General features: G+C 36.2%; 1 protein-coding gene across 1 annotated transcript in view; it reads left to right on the forward strand.

Moving 5' to 3' along the window:
• Positions 1–15,248, forward strand: part of DENND2B (DENN domain containing 2B) — a 176,654-nt gene that overhangs the window by 3,319 nt on the left and 158,087 nt on the right. The gene's annotated exons all lie outside the window — the stretch shown is intronic.

Below are 15,248 nucleotides of genomic sequence, written 5' to 3' on the forward strand. Positions count from 1 at the left end.
TGTCATGCCAGTTAGACAATGATTTATACTGTACATACCGAAGAATGTATAAATCATTTTATCTGACAGGTGGTATTTTTATTTCTTCAGGAGACTTAGAGAGCTTTAGAATCATTATAGCTTTGTAAAGTAGTATTACAGTCATTATATCATGACTGAGTGAGTCATTAGATCATTCATTTTGCCTGATTACATCAACTCATTGGGTTATTGGGGAATGAAAGAAGCTCATCAAAATTGTCATCTCAATTATATAGATTAAAGAAAATGAAACCAACTTCTGAGAATTAGCTTTCACAAAATGTTAAAAATTAACTGGAAGTTAAAAAATTGATTGCAGAGCAGGAATGATTAGTGAAAAGTTTTGTCATTTTAAAAACATCAGAGATTAAAGGAATAGTAATTTCGGAAGGTATAAATAGTTGGAATCCATGTAGAGTTTTTTAAAAACTACTTTGAGGCATAATTTATATATAAAATTCACCTGATCGAAGTATACAATTCAGTTAATTTATTTTAATTTTAGTTAATTTATGCAATCATCACCACAATCCAGTCTTGGAACATTTTCATGACCTAAAAAAGAACCCTAGTGTCCACCATGTGCAGTCAGTCTTAGCTCCCACCCCTAGACCCAGGTGAACACTATTTTGCTTTCCATTTCTATAAATTTGCCTTTTCTGTCCAGTTCCTATAAATGCATCATATAATATGTGACCTTTTTGTCTGGCTTCTTTCACTTAGCATGATCCATATTGTAGCATGTATCAGTACTTCATTCCTTTTTATGGCTGAATAATATTGCATCACTATATTAATATACTACATTTTGTTTATCCATTTACCAGTTGTTCCAGCTTGGGGCTGTTATGAATAAGGCTGCTATAAAAGATTGGGTATAAGACTTTGTGTGGATACAGGTTTTCATTTCTCTTGGGGAGATACTTAGGAGTTAAATTGCTGGGTGCTACAGTAAATTTATGTTTAACATTTTAAGAGACTGCCAAACTGTTTTCCAGAGTGGCTGTACCATTTTACATTTCCACAAGCAATGGATGAAGGTTCCAGTTTTTCTACATCCTCCTCAGTGCTTGTTATTGTCTTTTTTTTTTTCAATTTGGCTGCGTCGGGTCTTAGTTGCGGCGTGCAGGATCTCTCGTTGCAGTACGTGGTTCAGTAGTTGCGGCTCACAGGCTCTCTACTTGTGGCATGCAGCCTCAGTAGTTGCAGCATGTGGGCTCTCTAGTTGTGACGCATGGGCTCCAGAGTGCATGGGCTCAGTAGTTGCAGTGCGTGGGCTCAGTAGTTGCGGAGCGTTAGCTTAGTTGCCCAACGGCATGTGGGATCTTAGTTCCCTAACCAGGGATTGAACCTGTGTTCCTTGCATTGGAAGGCAGATTCTTAACCACTGGACCACCAGGGAAGTCCCTGTTATTGTCTTTTTGATTATAGTCATTCTAATGGGTGTGAAGTAGTATCTCATTGTGATTTTAATTTTCATTTCCTTAATGGCTAATGATGTTGAACATGTTCTCTTGCGGTTATTAGCTATTCCTATTTCTTCTTTCATGAAATGTCTATTCAAATCTTCTGCTCCATTTTTTAATTGTTTTTTTTAAATTGAGTTATAAGAGTTCTTATTTTTTTTTTTATTTTTCGGTACGTGGGCCTCTCACTGTTGTGGCCTCTCCCGTTGCGGAGCACAGGCTCCGGACGTGCAGGCTCAGCGGCCATGGCTCACGGGCCCAGCCGCTCCGCGGCATGTGGGATCTTCCCAGACCCAGGCACGAACCCGTGTCCCCTGCATCGGCAGGCGGACTCTCAACCACTGCGCCACCAGGGAAGCCCAAGAGTTCTTATTTTTAACAAGAATTCTTTATCAGTCATATGATTTATAAGTATTTTCTCCCAGTCATGGCTTTCATTTTCACAATAGTGTCTTTTGAAGCACAAACATCTTAAATTTTGATGGAAGTCCAACTTATTAATTTTTTTCTTTTATGGATTGCACAATATTTTTGGTGTCATATCTAAATATATCTTTCCCTAACCAAAGGTCTTGAAAATTTTTTCCCTATGTTTTCTTCTAAAAGCTTTATATTTTAGTTTTTACATTTAGGTTTATGCCATTTTGCATTCATTTGTATGTGTTATGAGGTAAGGGTCTTTATTCTTCTCTTTACATGCAGATGTCCAATTATCTTAGTACCATTTGTTGAAAAGACTATCCTTTTCTCATTAAATTGCTTTGGCACTTTTGTTAAATATCAATTATTTAACAAATTAAATATAAGGATCAGCTTTTGGATTTTTAATTCTGTTCCATTGATCTGTGTTTGTCCTTATGTCAGTATCACACTGTCTTGATTATTATAGCTTTCTAGTAAGTTTGGAAATTGGCAGCTATGAATCCATCAACTGTGTTCTTAATTTTAAAAATTGTTTTGGTATTCTAGGTCATTTGTATTTCCATAAAATTTAAATTCAGCTTATCAGCTTATGCATAATTATTAGGATTTTGATAGAGATTGTACTGAATCTATAGATCAATTTAGGAAGAATTGTAATCTTAACATTAGGTTTTTGAGTTCATGAAAACGGAACATCTGTGTATTTCAGTTTTTTTTTTTTTAGGTTTTTCTCAGCAATGTTGTATAGCTATTACTGTACTCTTGCACTTCTTTTAACAAATGTATTAAATACTTAATTTTTTATGTCATTGGGAGTAGAATTGTTTTCCTGATTTTATTTGCAGATTATGTACTAGTATATAGAAATATAGTTGATTTTTACATATTGATATTGTGTCCTGTGACCTTGCTGAATTCATTTGCTGGTACTAGTAGGTTTTTTGTGGATTCTTGTGTTCATTGCACTTGGAGTTCATTACACTTCTTGAATGGGTAGATTGTTTTTCCTCATATTTGGGAAGTTTGGGGCCTTTTTTTCCTGCCCTTCTCTCTCTCTCTCCTCCTTCTGGGGCTCCCCTTACACATATGTTAGTATGTGTTTATTTTTCTTCATCGTTTTTCCTTTCTTTTCTTTAGATTGGATAATCTCTATTGATATATCTTCAAGGTCACTAATTCTTTTTTTCTGCAATCTCAAATCTGCTGTTGAATCCCTTGGTGAATTTTCATTTCAGTTACTGTGCTTTTCAACTCTGGCATTTGTTTTGTTTTATAATCTCTATCTTTTGATTGATATTCTCTATTGAGTTGTTGTCATACTTTAATTAAAAAACTTGTTTATTTTTTCAGTTCTTTGAACATATTTATAACAGCTGCCTTGAAATCTTTGTTAAGTCTAACATTTAGGCCCCCTCAGAGCCAGGTTCTATTAAGTGTGTCCTCTTTCTGTATATAGGCCTCCCTTTCCTATTTATTTGTATGTCTCATAGTTTTTGTTGAAAACTGAACATTTTAGATCAGGGACCAACCAATGTTTTCTATAAAGGACCATACAGTAAATATTTTAGGCTTTGCAAGCTATGTGGTCTCTGTTGTAACTAACTAACTCTGCTGTTGTAGTGGGAAAGCAGACATAGGTGATATGTAAATGAATGAGCATAGATGTCTTCCAAAAAAACCTTTATGTAAAAAAAACAGGCAATGGGCCATAATTGGGCTGTGGACTATAGTTTGCTGACCTCTGTTTTAGATAATATAGCAACTCTCGATTCTGATCTTCCCCCTCACCAGGGGTTGTTGCTGCTACTGTTGTTTGTTGGCTGTTTGGTAACTTGCCTGGACTAAGTCTGTAGAGTCTGTTTCCCCTGCAATGTGTGGCCACTGATGTGTCTCCTCAGTTTTTTTTTCTTTTAATTCTTGTTTTTATTTTTAAGCCTGACTTCCTAGGGATTGTCAGCATAGTTTAGTGGTCAGCTAATGATTGGTAACAGGTTGTACTTAAATATCTTGAGCCTAGTTTGGCTTTACCCTTTGCTGAGTATCTGTGTATGACTTGAGCAACACATTTAAAGTTCAGTCAAGTCTGCTGTGACTTTTATTTTCTGTATATGCAAGGCCTCACATTCAGCCAGTGCATAACCTTGGACATGGGCACACCTTCCAGACCACCACGGATACGTGAGAGCTTATCAAGGTCTACTACGACTGTTCCCTGGGTCTCACTTAAATTTCTGGCTGCTCTATTGCTTGCCCCAACCAGTGCTGCAGTCTCAGCCAGCTGTAATATTAATTTTTGGTGATCGTTTACCACTTATTTTCTAAGATCATTTGTTTCCGACAATACTCTGGACACCAAATTAAGCCATCACCCTCCAAGCAGCAGAGCTGCTGGTTTTCATGGCTTGTCCTGTCCTGATAGAATCATCATGTTGGAGTTGGGGGTAGGGAATAGGGAATGAGAACAGACTCTGATGCCCCAGATCCCTACTTTTCTTAACAGAGGTTCGGTTGTTGTTGTTCTTTTAAATAATGCTTTTCAATTTGTTGTGTACCTCTGGTTAATTTCCCCCCCAAAATCTTGAAATGATTGTTTTGATAATTTTGTATTATTTTAATGTGGCTTTTTGGATAGATGATTTGTCAATCTCCTCAGTCTATCATTCTGGAAGTGTTCCCAGTGTGGAGGGTTTTTTTTTTTTATGTTCTAGTCTTTTATTGGATGAATGTTGATAACAGTAATTTAACGAATTGTAAGCCCTTTCTAAATACATTGAATAGACATTTACAGTTTGCTGTGAGGAGAAGAAGAAATGAGTAAGAAAGTCATTGTTTTTGAGAAGTTTATAATCTAAGAGTGGAGGTACGTACTATGTAAACATGAGGACTGAGTAACCGTGATGTACAGTGGAACTTGATAGGTAGCATAGAACAATGTCTGGGGAGTTGAGAGTGGTAGAGGTTACTTCCAGTTTGGCGACCTTGAGAGGTACCTGCACCAGGCTGGAAATCTAGGTATGATTCCAGAAAACAAATGCATCATGGAAAAAATCCCATGAAAGGGAAATATTCTTTGTATTTGGGGCAAATGAAAAATACATGCCAATGTGGAATTTTAATGTCCGAAAGACTGACACAGTATATCTTCACAGACCCAGCTGCTTTTTAAAAATTAATATATTGATCTCCCTGTTCCCTTCCAATTTTATAACCCTCCTAACCTTTTAAAATATAACTCTTTTAACTCTCTCTCTTTTTTTAATTGAAGTATAGTTGATTTACAATGTTGTGTTAGTTTCAGATATACAGAAAAGTGATTCAGTTATACATACATATATATCTATTTTTTTGAGATTCTTTTCCCTTATAGATTATTAAAAAATATTAAGTATAGTTCCCTGTGCTATATAGTAGGTCCTTGTTGGTTATCTATTTTTTTAAAATATAGTTATTTATTTATTTGGTTGCACCAGCTCCTAGTTGTGGCAGGTGGGCTCCTTAGTCACGTCACGGGGGCTCCTTAGTTGTGGCATGAGAACTCTGAGTTGTGGCATGCATGTGGGATCTGGTTCCTTGACCAGGGATCGAACCCGGGCCCCCTGCATTGGAAGTGTGGAGTCTTATCCACTGTGCCACCAGGGAAGTCCCAGTTATCTATTTTATATGTAGTAGTGTGTTTATGTTAATCCCAAACTCCTAATAACTCTTAACTCTCTTAAGATTTACTTTTACATATTCTTTAGGATGAAATTTATGTTTATTCATTCCATCAATATTTCTTTATTTGTTCAGTGGTCATTTATTAAGCCTCTGTTCTGTATTGATGTTTGGATGTATTTCCATTCCCGGAAGCTCTAACAAGTGGGGTAGGAAACCAAATTTCTAGGGTTAGTTTTATACCAGTCCTAGAGAAAACTTTACGTATATTTCCTGGTCTGTACTAAGTTTACCTAATTATAATTATAGGTATACCCTATTTTAAGAAATAAATTAAGATTTTAAAGAAATAATAGGGTGACTATATCATTTAAAATGTACTATTTACCCTCAAATATTTGTATCTTTCAGTTTTGTGACTCTTTTTTCCAGTCACATACCATCCCTTCGCATTTTGTGGAGAGTGCATAAAATGGTCTACACACAAAGTTTTGTTTTGTTTTGTTTTTTCCCATGAGGCCCAATAGTAACTAAGGTAAAGATGTTCTGTTTAGGAGGGAAGGAGCAGATTGGGTGGATATTGGAAGTAATGGCTGGTGGCTGTAGAATATGGAGAAGGACCTCATAGTTGCAGTGGCTCAAATTGTTATCTGAGGCGCCCTGACTACAGGTTAAGGCAGGCAGGTAGAGAGGTATGCCACATTTCATATTACTTTGTTACTTGGGCTAGGGAAGTTTTGCTCTGGGTTGTGGACTGCGTAAGATTCGGCATAAGATGAGTGGGGCATAGGATGCTTTCAGTGTGAGAAAAGCAGAAGAGAAGATGGGTGATGGGATTGTAGCAGAACAGAACAGGTAGGCTGGTGGAGAGAGGAGGTACAAAAATGCTGACTAGACTGTATACAAGGCAGGAGATTTCTCTAGCTGATAGTAGGTGTTCTGAGTCAACACCTAGATCCTCATCATGCTTTTTGCAGTTTAAGAAAGTGAGGTGAGATCAAAGGTTTATTTTAGTAGATATGACAGTAGGATTTTTGGATCCATTATCTGGTACATAGTGGGGACAGAAGGAAATGTACTAGAAAATATTTCAGACAAATAGGTTAGGTCTGGTCCTCTAACTTAATCTTTGATTTAATTTTTGTACTGACATCTCATGAGATGTTAGTTAGATGCTAGCTTAGCATCAATGCTAGCACTTGTAAAATAAAATGTTAGAACAAAAATTAAGATAATGGATGTAAAATATTTTGAAAAATTAATTGCTATATAAATGCAAGAAAATCTTATCATTGTATATTGCTAAAGTATTTAGAGCTGCTGCTAAATGAAAATTTCTTGTAAGATAAAGCTTCACCAAAATCATGATGAAAATTAATAGAAAGATAAGATTTAATTTACCAGCAAATTTCAACAACCATGTACTGAGTATATGCTTGTTGAGCAGTGAGGTCCATGTATGTTAAAAGTGAAGGACAGATCACTTGTTAGAGATTCTAAAGATACCATCATTTAAAAATCCTCTGTGCCCTTTTCTGCTTATTGTGTTCATGATGCTAGTTAGACTCAGTACATTTGCTTTGTAAGAAGTCAAAGAAGAAGATTTTTCCAAAAAAAGATGATAGTCTGTTTATCTAGGCCCTCCAAAAGCATTTCCTGCCAGGCAGTTGACATGTAGCCTTGGCACAATTTCAGGAAACTATTTGCTTCTGTTTACCCTTTCCAGATACAGCATCTCCTAGGAATTGAGATGAGGAATCTCCTTTAACTCTTTTAAATTTTAGAAGCATACTTTATATAACACTTTAGAATCTACTCTTTATACTAGCACAATGAGAATTCTTGTGCCTTTAAAAGAAAAATGCGTCTGTTTTAGTAATTCCCTAGGAATTACTAGGAAAATCAAAGCCTTTAACTGAGTTAACCCAATAAAATGTACTTAGAATATTCCTTTCCCCTAAGATTGTTAAGATAAATCTCTTTCAGAAAACTCAATGCAATTATATCTGAATATGTAAAACTTATTAAATTATGGGACAACTGATAACATTTCCAAAATCTTTCCTCACTAAGAAAAAGAACCCACCATTGAATTTCTTCTGAATAATATGTTCTACTTAATTCATTTATAATATTTTTCTTTTTATGTAACATTTCAGAAATATTTTGTAAAGTGGGCTGTACTATATTTAAAATAAATTACTCAAAATTTTTATTCCTTTTAGGGAGCCAATTTGTTTCTAAATGTTCTTAATACTCATTTTACAGTTAGGAATGCAGGAGCATATTATGTATAGCTTTATTATAACCTCAGAATACATGTTACTTTAATTAAGTATAAATATATCTTTGAGGGAATGTGATGGCAAATGTATTAATTTAAAGAGAGAAATTTGAGATACAGAAAGGTATAATTACGTGATGTACATACTACAGTTAAATGTGAGCAAATTTAGGTCTTCTCTGTACACTGTTGTTAAATAAACTAATTATTACTTACCTCCTTTGTCCTGCCGGAATGAGCTAGAAAGGATTCTAAAATTCTAGCCAGCCCCAAACTATAGGCAACAATGTATGCGGAAGGAGGACAAGAAACTGTGGTGAGACTGAAATAAGTGCCATGAGCATAGGTGGCAAGAGAATAAAGTTTGTGATCAGGCCTGGGCTAGGGATCCAGAGCCAGATAAGTGTTTGAGATTGGGCATATCCATGATCCAAGATCAGAACAAGGCCATGGATCAGAATCAGATAGCCTCTGAATGGCAAGCCTCAGGGCAAGCAACAGATCAAAGACAGAGTATAAGAGATTGACATACGAACACCAGTGGCATGGGTAGATGGGGAATAATGAGCACATGTCCAGGGTCTGGAGTCTCAAACTTAAGGTCTACCATTAGAATCTGACCCTTTATACATCTGGACGACATAGGTCTCTCACTTCCCACCCTCCTTTCTCTCTGTAATTTACAAGATTTCAGACTTAGTTGGAAGTCATGACCCTGCTTTCGCACACTGATACTGAAGGCTTAGGTGCTGAGATGAATGGCTCCCTGCTTTAAGGGAATCAGAAATCTACATAGCTTGCTGAGGTCCACAGAGTTCTGCCTTAGAGGCTGGAGTTGTAAGGGCAAAAAGACTGAGCAAACCTAGGGTCACCACTGGTACCACAAACAAAGAGTTATCTTGGCCTTGTGAATTGGTGGCTTTGGTCCCTTCCGTGACTTCTTAATCTGTGTCTTGAAACCATATTGACTTCTGGACTGTGTGGCCCTATAACCATCTGATCACTGAGTGACTGCCTTAACCCGATACTCAGAATTTATACTACCTTGATTTTCAGGACTTCCAGCTACATATTCCAGAGGAAGTAAAGAATAGGAAATCCAGAATCAGGATGAAACAAGCAAAATGACTGAGACATCCATTCTATTAGTCAGGAAACTAGCATCACTGTTCTTTGTGGACTGAACTCATCCCCACCCTCACTGCATTGCCTGTCCTGGATTAAGCCCTTAATAAATATTGGTTGAGTATTGAATTATGGGGTCTGCAAGTGATAGAAGTAACTGAATGGGAGAAGGAGTGAGGGCATAACTCCTGACATAGGCACAGAGCCTGAATACAGCTTTCAGATGTGAGAAAGATGGAACTGTATTGCTATATAGAAATGTCCTAGAAAAGAACTAAGGCACAAAGAAATTATTGACCTATACAAGGTTATAGAACCATTCAGGGAAATTAACTGGAAATTAACAGTGTCTTTGTTCCTAGATTTTTGCTGTGCACACTAAACAAATGGGTTATAAAGATTCAAAACAGTGCTTAGGCCAGCAAAAAAAGTTTTTTTAATTAATGTAAAGTTTGAGTAAGTGAAATTTTGAAGATGGTGGAATCTAACTGATAACTTCCTTACTCTTTAACCTGTAAATAATCTCCCTTTTCTAAATGCTCATTATGTATAGTAGTGATTATGCAGAGAAAAAGCCTGTGATGAAAGTGTGGTATAAAATTGTGTTCTTTGTTCAGCAAGTTAAAACAAGCTGGTCTGTAAGCAATTATTATCTTCATCAAAATTCCTAGCTCTAATGTTTTGGCTTCTTTGGCCCAGCACCTATGCCTTCTCAAACAATTGGATGGATTTAAAACACTTAGGAGATGTTTGTGCCTATATCTTAATGTAGCATCAGTTCAACAGGAAAAAGAAAAAATGTAAGATTTGGCATTGTGGCATGGTTTTAAAAAGAAAAATCAAACCAAAACTAAACTAAACAAAAAGCCCCAAAAGCTTAAATCCCTGCATACCAAATGAACATTCTTTATTCAGCTCTTAGTAGCAATATACAAATGTTAATGTGAGTAACCTTTCAATAACTTAGTATTTTAACAGAAACTCCCTAAACATTTATCATTCCATTTGTCAAGAAAATAGTTATTTTGTTATACTGTTTATTTGAAATCACTAAACGTGTAAACTTGGTCATTTTAGGACTAGACATCTCCTCCTTGGCTCTAACCTGTAGTCTAGAATTTCCCATAGAGTTTGTTTCAATTATAGGTGCCTAGACCCTACCTCTAGAGATTCTGGTTCAGAATATCTAGAGACACCCTGGACCAGAGCATTGCATTTTGAAAACCTCCTCGGATGATTTTTTTCCCCAGAGGACAAATATTTTATTCTTTACAGAAATATAAAGAAATTAGAAGATGACTATAGTTCTCCTCAGGTGATTTCTGATGTGCACCAGAGGTTGAGGACTGCTTTTATTCATACTTTACTCAGCACATTGCATCCAGAATTATTTTCCTCAAGTACACATCATGTCACTTTTCTCCTCAAAAATATTGTTTCTCTACGCCCTTCAGAATAAGATTAAAATTTCTTAATATTGTTCTCATGGTCTTCCTGGATCTGACCCTATATTAGTCAGAGTAGGATTAGTTTACACTGCAGTAACAACCCCTAAAATTTCAGTGACTTAAGATAGCAAAAGCATATTTCTTACTCATACGACATGTCCAGCGTGGGCCAATAGGGAGGCCCTCATTTATTCAGGGACACAGTCTTCTCCATTGTCTCACAGGGCTTTGCAGGGGAGAGAGGCATGGCCTCTCTTCTCTTACCCATTCTTCAGTACTTTGGCCAGGAAGTGACATGTGTTGCTTCTGCTCATAGCCTGTTTGCTAAAACAGCCCCATGGCCCTGCGTAACTGTAGGGTGACTGGATGATATAAACTTCTGGGGACTGGGAAGAATATTAGTAAGCACTAGTAGTATGTACCACCGACCTTTAATCTACCATTTAAAAAAAAAATTGAGGTGGAATTCATACAACATAAAAGTTAATCATTTTAAAATGTGCAGTTCAGTGGCATTAATTACATTCACAGTGTTGTGCAACCATCACTTCTGTCTATAGCTCCAAAACATTTTCATCACCCCCAAAGGAGTCCTTATACCCATTTCTCCCTCACCCTGGCCCCCGGCAACCACTAGTTTTCTTTCTGTCTCTATACATTTACCTGTTTTGGATAGTTCAGAGAAATCATACAATATAGTGACCTTTGTGTCTGGCTTCTTTCACTTATATGGTGTTTTAAATGCTCATCCACATTGTAGCATGTATTAATACCTCATTCCTTTCTGTGGCCAAATAATATTCCATTATATGAATATACTACATTTTGTTTGTCCATTCATCTGTTGATGGACAGTTGGGTTATTTCTACCTTTTGGTTATTATGAATAGTGCTGCTGTGAACATTCATGTACAAGTATTAATTTGAACATCTGTTTTTAATCTTTGGGGTATATACCTAGGAGTGGAATTGCTGGGTCATAGGGTAATTCTGTGTTTAACTTTCTCAGGAACTGCCAAACTGTTTTCCACTGAATCTACATTTTTAGTCTGTGTTACTGTAGTCAAATGAGGACCGGTCATTGTTCCTAAAGCTACTGTTTCACAGCTCAGGCAATTCCTTTGGTTTTGAATTATCTCCCTTTCTTTTCTATTTATTGAAATGGAAATTCTAACAATCATTTAAGGTTCAGTTCCAGCCCTCTCTCCCTCATTTCTCAGTAAGAATCTCTACTACTTCTGCAAATTTCTATATTTCCTCCTCATTGTCTCTTTTATACCACTTATTTTATTCTGACTAGTTGTTTACATATATTTACCTTCCTCACTAGATTATAAACTTGCTTGTACAATTTATTTCTCTTTTATTCCCTGTGATCAAAATCAGTTTATTGCAGGTGTTTAATAAACACTTGTTGAGTGAATAAATAGCTATATTTATATAATCATTTTTTCTTATTTATTATAGGTTCTTTTTTTGCAAGTAATATGGACTAGAAGATACTACATTCTTATAATTCTTATTTCGGGGATGCTTGTTGGGCAAAATTCAGTGAACTTAGTGACAAGGGCAAGTCATTCTTTAATGTAGAGATATTTCTTCGATATAAGGCTGTCTAAGCCAGGCTTTCTGAGCCTGTTCTTGTCTCTAATCCATCTAATGAGCACCTGGCATCTCATCTTATTCTCTGTCAGGTCCAGCCCACCCAGCATCATCAGTCAAGCTATCCTAATACTTTCTTTAAATAAATACTAAATAGCCTAGTATTTGGAATAAAACCCCAAACAACATTATAGAACAAGAAAAGAAATGAACTTAGGTCTGACTGAACCTTTCTGTAAGCTGATTATAGAAAAAACACCTTGCTCTTAGGTACTGTATCTTTCATGTACTTTGGAAGGGGAGAGTGAAAGGCACTATTTAGGCAAGGAAAATAGATTCTACTATGAAAAAGGAGATAAGTGAAGTAGTTCAGTTCCATTATCCCTTAAATACTTTAACAAACTAATAACTTATTTGTAATTTTATGTTAAAATCCCAGTTAAAACACTTAAGAAAGTAATAATCACTGAAATCCAAAGGAGATTTACTATCTTGACAAAATTAATTTATATCTTAAAGGATAGGTTCTTAAGATCTTTATTAATAACCCCAAACATATGTTAATTATATCTACCAGGAATACTGTTAATCTTCCCCCTTAAATTCTGTGTAGATATAAATAAAATCTTTATTTTATCCCAATAGAAAAATTTCAGGTTGTGAGAGAAAAATATCTACTGTCTTTGTGTATGTATATGCCAGAAATTTCTTACAGATTTTCATTGTCAGTCAGTCAACAGGAGGAACTATTTATTGGAGGGATTGTTTGAGAAAAACATAAAATTAGGAGGTTATTTACAAACAGATGTGGTATTTTTAAACCATATCTGTACGTTAACCAACATTGCTTGCTGAAGCTATTTTGTAGCCTGGAATTGTGCATAGTAATATTCACAAGCAAACTGAAAGTTGAATCCTGCTAATCCTACCAATACACTGGGGTAGAACTTGAACCCTTAGCCTTGCTGGTGATTTTTACCTTTTTTGAGATTATGAACCTCTTTGAAAATCTGTTACAGTATATGGACCTCTCCTCTCAAAAATGTATTATGCACACATAAATAATTTTGCATTCCCTTTGAACATTTCTGAAAAAATATACAAGAAACTCCAGTGATTGCCTGAAGAGAGAGGAACTGGAGGATAAGAGTGGGAAGGAAGACTTTTTTATATTTTCTTTTATACTGTTTTTAAACCAGGTATATATCTTACATATATATATATATATATATAATTTTTTTTTTTTTTTTGTGGTATGCGGGCCTCTCACTGTTGTGGCCTCTCCCGTTGTGGAGCACAGGCTCCAGACGTGCAGCCTCAGCAGCCATGGCTCACGGGCCCAGCTGCTCCGCGGCATGTGGGATCTTCCCGGACCGGGGCACGAACCCGTGTCCCCTGCATCGGCAGGCGGACTCTCAACCACTGCGCCACCAGGGAAGCCCTATATATTTTTTTTAATGTGTTTTCTTAAGTCACAATGTTAAAAATTTTTGTACACAATTTTGGGTTCTGTAATTCTTTCCCCCTACAATCAATTCCTCAATTTTAAAATCTTCTTAAACTTTTGTAAACAATGTGTAGTAGGAATAATTTTTTAAAGCATTCAGTTTAAGGATTTTTTTTTTTTCAGAGTTAGGCTGTAAAGGTAACTGTGCTCCAGTATGTTGCTTACTGTGAAGGAAAGAACTATATTCTATTTCAATTCATATGATATCTTGATTGATTCCTTTAGGAAAGCCTGTATGAATGTGTGGTGATAGAGGGGCTTTCTTCTAAGGGAAAATTGCCATACATACAACTGACAAAGATCTTAGAATTAGTTTAGTCTAGTGTTTCTTAAATTTGGAGATTCTAATTCTGTAGATCTGGGACTGGAGCCAGAATCTGTATTTCTGACAAGCTTCTTATGTGATTCTGAAGGGTTAGGAGATGTAGGAATTAGTAATCTAGTACACACTATTACGCTTTACTGACTGCAAAAACTAGTTGCTAGGATTCATACTACTTACTTAGTTAACATCTGTGTGAATATAAGTAAGCCCCATTCGCCTTTTGAGGGGCTTGGAAAAGAGGAAAGTAAAAAGCCAAAGGGAGTGACAAGGTCATCCCTTTGCACTCTTGATAGCTATTTCTGAGGTGTGCTGGGCCCCTGGAGATTACAGATCAGAGGTTATTTTATGTCAAAACTGGCCCAAAGTCTTAAAGCTTATGGAAAAACTCCAAGGGTAAATATGGGGTGCTTTAGAAATGAGGCTCTACTTACATTTAGGGAGAATGGAAAGCAGGATTGGATTAAATAGTACTTGTTGAGGTTATGGATTAGTGATTAGTAATTATTTTCTTTAAAAAATGTTTTAGGATGATTTCAGTCTTCAGCATTTAAATTTAGCTGTTTCAACAAAACATACTATTTTTATTAAAAACAAAAATTTTTGAAAAAAGGAAGTGATATGTGGAAGAGCATGACCTAGAAAACTTAAAGGTCATCTGGGCCGACCATCTTTTCCAGTTGCCCGCCTTAGAGAAACCTGGTTATTTGGATCATGTGGCATAAGTAAGCCACCATTGCCCTTTTAATGACCACATATAATATTATAGGCAGAGTACCTAGGAGGAAATAACTGCTTCATGAGTACTAGACCTGTACACCTGAAAGACTTCCTTGAAAATCTTAAGCCCTTTGTTCCTCAAAGGAAAAAAAAATGCCAAAGCAAAATCCATGAACCAGAAAACCCAAACTACTCACCATGCTCAAGCACAGGGTTTAAAATAGCAAAAGGAAGTAAAGCCCATCTCTGTGACATCAAGTGCTATTTTGGTATACGGCAAAATAGTTGAATTATAAGTCCCTCAAAGTTAAAATATTAAACAGACCCTTAGCTATAAGATGTGTTGCCAGGCATCTGTATGGAATATAACCATGTAATCAGAGTGTATTGTACTTCTCCACACAAAGAGAACCAAAGCTACTGCTTCTAAAGATTAGGAAACTTTCATTAGACTGACAGAAGACAGTACAGAGGAAATGGCTTGGGGGTGGAGGAGATGTATGTGAGAGGATGAAAGGAACAGCATTCATACTATCCAAATTAGAGCCAGGATGTTTATGCTCAAATCTTGTCTTGGCTCTGTGTTGAGGGGACTGAATAATGGGGACATGGGAAAGTGTATCTCTGAGATCCCTAAATTAGGCACGAAATACACCAAATTCTTCTTATAAACGCT

This window comes from Delphinapterus leucas, chromosome 7, assembly GCF_059928025.1.
Source record: "Delphinapterus leucas isolate spDelLeu-1000000601 "Yukka" chromosome 7, BTC_Dleu_Yukka2, whole genome shotgun sequence".
NCBI classification, from domain to species: Eukaryota; Metazoa; Chordata; class Mammalia; order Artiodactyla; family Monodontidae; genus Delphinapterus; species Delphinapterus leucas.